Source organism: Polypterus senegalus, chromosome 1 (assembly GCF_016835505.1).
Source record: "Polypterus senegalus isolate Bchr_013 chromosome 1, ASM1683550v1, whole genome shotgun sequence".
Taxonomy (NCBI): Eukaryota; Metazoa; Chordata; class Cladistia; order Polypteriformes; family Polypteridae; genus Polypterus; species Polypterus senegalus.
Genome location: NC_053154.1, coordinates 185828897 through 185837003, shown reverse-complemented (window position 1 = coordinate 185837003; position 8107 = coordinate 185828897). Strand labels below are relative to the sequence as shown.

Genomic DNA, 8107 nt, shown 5'->3' with positions numbered 1-8107 from the left:
GCTATATTATTTTTAATTTGTGTAAAACAAAAACAGACCAATTTTTATTTTGTTCAATTATAATCTGGTACTGACACCAAGATTTTTGTCTCCAGGTTTATGGCCTGGAAATAGTTAAAGCTGCTTTGTGACAATACTAATTGTAAAATGCACAAAAGAATTCAAATTTGATTGCTTGATTAAAACAGTTATTTAGTATTGTGAGTGATTACTGTAGATACAGAATTTAAACTTGCTAAAGCCATCCTGCTTTTTTGTCATTTTTATAGAAACACATAACTATTCAATTGGGAGAGTCAGTACCACTGCTGACTCAATGCAACAGATGTTGCACCTTGTTCCATTGTCCTTTTTGTAGTGGTAATGCTTTTTAGCCCTCCAAACTGGAAAAAATAAAAAAAACATTTGAAGAGTCATTTCAAGAAGGCAGTTCTCCATGAAGGTAAGTTCATTTGAGAGTTTATTTTTAATTTATGTCCAGTACTGGTGCATATACTTTTAACTCGGTATTCTACATTATAACAATTTATACTGTTACACATTTTAGGTTTTGCCATCCACAGATGTGGTTTAGACTGCAGACTATACAGCATTATCACTGCCCCTACTGCCAGACTACAATATTTAGGAGAAGTGACTTTGAAAATCACTTGCTTGTTTGTAAACATAAACAGAATGCTTTTTCGACCACCAAAGAACCATCTTCAACCCTGGAAACCAGACCAATTACCAGTGTAACAATGACTGTTCCACCAACCCTGGAAACTCCACCAACTGCCATTGGCACAATGATTGTACCCCCAGCCCTGGAAACTACAAGTGCCACTGCCTCAGTTACTGTTCCACCAGCCTTGGAGACTCCACCAACTGCCTGTGCCACAATGACCATTCCACACACAACCATAGTTTACACAGGAAAGGTTCGTTTGCATGCAGTGGTCAGAATGAGGTGCCCAATATGCAATGTTCAAATTAATAAATGGAACTTGAAAAACCATATTGACCGCAAACACACAGAGCAAAAAACACAAGACATCAATGCCAAATGTCATCTTACCAGTCAATGCATTGATGGGAAAAATTGCATTTTTGCTGTTATGAACACATTTAAAGGGCATAGCATACCACTTCATGTACAGTGTAAAACATGGGGGGAAGTTCACACTGTGTTATGTGAGCCCAATGAATGCCAGATCAATATGGAAGTAGCACAAAGGAGTGGTCTTGTATCTTATCACTGCAAACACATCAGGTCAGTTAGCTACTGTGCTTCCTTGGCCAAGACCGTTTCACTGTCTGAGAAGGTACTGTCGGAGATGGTGAGCACAAAGTAGTTCAGTGAAGAAAAGAAGAAGACCTGCCTTGCTCGACAGCAGCTTGCGAACACCAACAGGGTTCCACTGTCAGTTATCACGACAATTGGAATATCACAAACAAAAAAATGCATTTCAGTCTATGAACCATCTATGTCGTATTACAGCCGCTTGGGACGTGTCATTGTTGTTTACGTTGCAAAGTTAAACACCAGTGCCAGATTAAGGCGATCTTGCATTCACAAATATATTGCCAAATGGCACTTGTTTGAGACCTACCGTGAACGTTTCAGGACCGTTATTAGTATAGAGGAAGCACTGCAAGCAAATGAGCAACTCTGTTCTTTTGAAGAAAGGAATGTGAAAGATGACCATTCTGTTTATCCTCCAAAAGGTGTGGGGCTTGAGAGTATAGTGACTTATATTTTGAGGAACAAGAAGATACCTGCTGCCCTGCCAAAGAATTTGTGTGTACCTACAGCTTACAGGCACTATCCAAAGAACCTTTTTCCGGAAGAAACAATGTGCCAGAGATGCCACAGCATTGTCCCACATAGTGATCCTATGCTGATTACACGAAAGGCAAAAATACTGACCAACTGGTGTATTATTGAAGGCAAGTATCAAGTCCTAATCCTTTTATCATTTTGCAAAAATTGTCTATGCTAATTTTTTTTTTTTATCTTTTAGATATTTCCACTTACTGCAAGCAGTGCCCACAGTGTGGAATGTTCTACCGTTACCAAGAGTGGAAAGACCACCTCCACAATTTCAACGATTACATTATTCTTGACTTGGCATTATGTCTAACCTTGAGAAACTTTCTCCAGGTAACCTTGTCTTTTTGTAGTTTTGAATCTTATTAAGTAACCAAAACCTGGGTACCAGTTTTATAGTTGCTTTGATTATTTAGCTGATTTTCACTTTAAAACATAAGTGACATGTTTTGTTTGCCATGTGTAACCCTTAATTCATGATATTGTTGCAACATGTAATGAAAGATACATACAGTATGAAGTGTGTAAATCAATTACAGAGCGAGGGGTCATTTTCAATTTCCTGTTTTAGGTCCATACTGCAGTGAGTAGAGCTGTTGAATATTTACAGCTCACAGCAGGTGTGCAGTTTCCACCATCGGACACAGGGTTGCATGCCTATTTACATTTTGAGGCCCTTACGGATCATGAGTATAAGTACTCATGTGTCACTTGTGGTGATCATCCCCCAGTGGTGGTAATGGATTTGCACAAAAAAGGTGTTTTCAAGATATCAGGTATTACTGTTTCAATGTTAATTCACAGCACAATCACTTTACCACACCTAAGCCATTATTGACTTGTCAAAATAAAACATAAATCCTTTATTTTTAGTAAATGATATAAAAAAACCACCAGAGAATTTCAGAGGAGAGGTTGATTTGGAAACTTTTTGGGAGACATTGTCCAAGGAGATGATTTGTCGTGGATTTGTTGTCAGTAAGTATGTTGTCTTGGCCATTTCATTACAAATACTAGACTGCACATGGCACCTGTTTGCTCTCCTACCTGTTGATTATCTGTAACACTTTTGATTTAGGTGGAAGATATAATCCCTTTGCAGTACCACCAAGTTTTCACTTTTGGACTCCTTGGATAGGCAGGAGGACTCGGCGCTCGAATGTTGTGGTGAACACTGAATTTGAAAAGATTCATTCTCCAAAGTCTTTGTCAGAGGCTGCTGAAATCTCAGTTTCAGAAGACAGGCTTATAGATGAACTTTTCAAGCAGAAGGTTTTTTTTTTTTGAGTACTGAAAAAAAATCCATTTTTTAATCTCCCAGGTTACACACTAACAAACTGTCTTTGATAGGTTGAAGTGATAAGAAAATTGTGTAAAGAGTGTGGATTGGATTCCAGTGGATCACGTAGTGACCTGCTACTTAGACTATCGAATGAAATGAAGTCTAGGCAAATGTATGATAAAATATTTCAAAAAATTTGGGCAGTCTCTAGTAAGTCTTACACCAAGTGTAGTCTTTTATTTATTTCTTGCATTGAACAGAATAAATTAACTTTGAAATAACTTTAGCTAAGTTAATGTGTACTGTAGTATATTTTATTATTGAGTATTATTTTGAAAATGTAACAATCTAAATGACTTATTTCTGTTAGGTGGATGGGCAGTAATCATGTGTCTATGTGGGATTGTTTACACCCTTAAATGTAATCTGCGAGCTGAGAGCCCTCGTGACTTTGCTGATTTGTTGCTGTCATGGAAACACATGTCGAATGTGGTAATTTATGACTTTGCCAGGGGTCTTGCCACACATACTAATCTCAGGGTACCAGAAAAGCTGCCCTTCTCTCCATTTGAAGGACATTTAGCTGAACCTACTGAAAGCAGCCTAGCACTGGCCGCATGCGGAAAGCTGAAAGTGTCCCTACCTTGGCTGAACACTAAAAAGATAATGGCAGATCTAGATTGTCATCCCACAATGGGTTCTTCTGATCATTATGCACTGTATGATAGATTTTATGAGAGCAATACCAAAGACCGTAGGGATATCCTAAGGAAACTCACCTTGGTACCACAGCTAGCTGGGAGGGTGAAGAGTCAGGTTGCTGAACAACTGTTTGCTAAGATGAGAAAAAACAACTACTTCTTGAATATGACAATGCCATCAACCCATCTCTTTCAAATGAAGAACATAATTCATCACTACAATCAAAACAGGAACAACAACATTTTAAACAGGCTAAAGAAGACTTTTGGGTCTGAAACGGTGATGAATGTTCATGGACTGCCCATGTTGGGTAATATTGTTTTTGACATCTTTTTTTCAACATGTAAAACTACTGTGAAATTTTAACTTATTTTTATTTGTTTAAAAGACGGGATTTGAGTGCTCCTACTGTCTAGTTTACTTACATGTTCATTTTCACGTTGTGATATATGTATTGAAACAGGAAATCCAGATGTGCATCCAGAGGAAACAAATCCTGATATGGACAGGAACTCTTCCCTTGCTAACATTGCAACAGTTGCAAGGGGTGTGTTTTTGCTACTTATTGCAAGATGTAAGTTTATGTCTTCTGATTCACACTCTAATATCTTTTTTGTGTTTGTTTGCTTTTTGATTATTGAAACCAAATCAGAGGAGAACCCTGTTCTGATAAATGTTAAGACTGCCTCAACTAAAGGTAAGTGTTTCTACAAAAAGTAATATAACTTTAAAAAAGGTATTTTAAATTAAAATGAATTTTCCAATTGTCTGTCACAACAGAATACCCGATTGTGTATCGGATTCAAGACCTGTCTGCCAGTAGAACTTGCTGGGATTGTCAGCCAAGCAATGAACAAATAAAAATGGTGTGTTCTACTCCATAGATTATTAATTCAGTACTTTGTTGTTTAACTGTTTAAGGCAGTTATACTTAATCTTTTTTGTTTAATTATATATTTCTGTTGGTCTTTAAGCTTGATTGGATTTTGGGCAACAATGACCCAGAAGAGAAAGTGGCTAAAGTTGGGAATATTACTCTCCAGCGAAAGGACTTCTGGACTTTGGGTCATAATGAAGAGCTAGAGGCAACAGTAAGTCTACACTATAAACAAAGGTTATGGAAATGTTTTTATATGTATGTGTAACACCAGTATGTTACTTTTACAACTATTCTAGATTGCAAATAGCTGCCTGCAAGCAATTACATTGGTGGCTGATGTACAGGTAGGTTGCAGTTAAACAGTTACACACAAACACACCATATTGCTTTTGTTAACTCTGAATTGTGTGGAATTTTTTAGGGGAAGGATGTACTGGCAGGTGATGCATATGTTGTGGTTACGTGGCTACCACCACTTAATCAAGATCCTTTTTTATCATTTCCAGTAAGTTAACAAAAACATTATGTATCAATTAACAATAAAGCATGAGCAAATAACTTGTCAAGATCATTAATTTCATGTTTTAAATGACTTCCAGAATAATATTGCGCTCAAGGATTATCTGCTTTATCCTGCTTGGAAGCCTAGTCATTGGATGCTATGTGTATGTATTAACTTCTTCATGTATTGTGTAATTAAATTTGTGGAGATTAATGTTTATTCCCCTCTGAAGTGATTATTTCTACATTCAAAAATATTCAAAATGTGTTTCACAGGTCATGAAGCCTAAAGACAGGCAAATGTTCTTTCTTGATTCAGCCAATCCTTATGGATTGGGAGATGGTCGATACTTGACACTTTTCAGGTTGCTTAAGTTTAATAATTTGGAACCTGTTCAAGGTTCGCTGTTCAAAGTTCACTGTTCAAAGTTCGCTGTTCAAGGTTCGCTGTTCAAAGTTCAGAGTTTGCATGGAGTTCAAATTTTTGTTCTTTTTTTGTTTTGCATGATGTTAATAGCAGTTCTTAATGTTTTTGTGTGTGTGTCTATTAACATGCATATTGTGTAAATATACATGTATGTGTGCATTTTGAAGAGTATTTATGCATATACAGTATATATAATATGGGAATTCGCAACATACTTGCAGAAACTGTTCATATTTTGTTTAAAAAATTCTTTGACTTTAGCACAATACTATGCACATATACAGTATATAGTATACATACTTGTGTGTGTGTGTGTGCGTGTGTGCATGTGCAAATTTACCCTGCAATAGACTGATGCTCTGTTCAGTTTGTTCCTGCCTTTTAGGCCATGCTTTATAGGATTGTCCTTAGATCATCCAGAACCCTGTTCAGGATAAAGTGGGTTTAGAAGATAGATAGATAGATAGATAGATAGATAGATAGATAGATAGATAGATAGATAGATAATGTATTGTGTGTGTGTTTCTATCTAACAGCTTACACTAAATTTCAGAGTCACTGCTTGTACCTAATGGAAGCTATCCTAACTGGAATAGAAGGGCAGATTTTAGGTGTATTTCATCATTTAAACATATTCGAAGCATAATATAAAAAAAAAACTTAAATGAGAAATTTGAAGAACTATGATCACAATTAGAGAATAATTTCAGATACATCATAGATACTGTTGTTACTCTAACACCTTGTGCTAATTTCCTTAATTATCTGACAAGCCCTATATATTTGGCAGCACTGCTAATTACTTTGCAAGATGGCAAGCCAATCAAAAGTGAATGAAACCCTGTGACAGCAGGTTGTCCAAATGAAGGCAAATTGTCTAACCATTTCAGCCATTGCTAGAGAAGCTGTTGTTCCAAGTATGTGATTTCTAGAATATTTCAGCTTTACAATGACACCAATTATTAAAAACTGTAACCCTCCAAAAATTTTAGTTGTAATCTTATTTTCTGCTACAATGGATACTGTTGTCTATTTTGTCAGTAACGCTGTGATCAAAATCAAAGATTTTTTTTGAAGTGCCTTGATTATTTTGTAAGTAGTACAAACAACAGTGATAATACCCACAGTTACTAATCATTCAAATTTTGAATAATGAAGATTAACAATATTTAAAAAAAAATAAGTGTTCATAAATGTTCTCTAATTTTGATCACCAATTTGTGTGTACATATAATATTTAAAACAATGAGGTTGATATTATTTTACTTTTTAAGTTTCTAAACATTGCAATTTTTTAATTAATTCAAGTGTATATTCTAAATATTTAAGTTATCCATCCATCCATCCATTTTCCAACCCGTATATGCAAAATGCAGTCACACTAATATTGATAACACATGCCTACTTTAAGAAGTCGTGCTTATATTCTGCTTACATCAAGATTTTCTTACTCTACCTAAATATCAGCACATATTGGATATTTACATTTGTATGTGTAAGACTTGTTTATTTGTTTTTGTTACAGTAACATGACAAAACGAATATCTTCAGGCACATGGATACTAATTAAAAACAAGGTTAGTTTATAGGGATGTCATTGAGAGGACTACAAGTAATGGACATTCTTTTGTAACTTGCAGTAGGTGATATGACACCATTTCAATATCAGAATTTTCCACAGCAGTTGGTTGGATCAGTGGATTGTGGAGTATTCATGTTGATGGTGAGAAAATCAAAGAAACTTATTTTTTAGGTTGGGAATTCTTTAGAACCACTATAAATAAATTGCAATAAGTAGAGTGTGCACTGTACTGTATGCAAATAGATTAAATATTAATTTGAAATAATTATTTTGTGTGCTCCACAGTATGCTCTGCACCTTGTCTTGGATGCGCCATTTTACTTCACAGCTATAAGCTTTCACTTATGTCTCTGATTATTTGTTAATATTTGTTACTGGTTTTAATGTACTTTGTTTTTTCCATCTGCATGGCAGTGTGATTTACCCTTGATCAGGAGGTGGTGGTGCTTTATTCTATTGGAGAATTTTGCTGTTGGAAGGTATCTCTCTCTCTCTCTCTGTGTGGCTAACATGTGAATATTTCTTACAGGACAAAGGCGTTTACTAAAGGGGCACTGGAGAATGCCCAGAGCACTGAGGAGGTATATATGTAATATCTAATATTATTTAAATAGGCATGTAGAAATACATGTTTTGTTTAATTCTCTTTGTGGTCTTTATCTAAAGGAACCACTAATAAAAAAGGACCTCCACACTGCAGTAAAATGGTTGCGCCAACATAGACAGTTGTTCAGAGGTGCCGTGTCTGAGCCTCATTTTCTGGAGATGGAGGAGGAGGACCAAAGCCAAGCTCTCCAGGACATTCAGTCGAAACTGAAGATTTAATTTTGGCAAAAGAACCCTTTTTTGTTTATTTTTCAGCTTAGGGATGATATGGAACTTTTTATTCAGGAATGTCGGGATAAAATGAAACTTAAAGTAAA

General features: G+C 35.9%; 1 long non-coding RNA gene across 1 annotated transcript; it reads left to right on the top strand.

Moving 5' to 3' along the window:
- The first annotated feature begins 390 nt into the window (after positions 1-390).
- LOC120518719 lies at positions 391-7501 on the top strand. The gene is made up of 3 exons (XR_005631286.1): positions 391-442; positions 7128-7179; positions 7470-7501. It is a non-coding gene; the product is annotated as an uncharacterized LOC120518719 (long non-coding RNA).
- Positions 7502-8107: the final 606 nt, after the last annotated feature.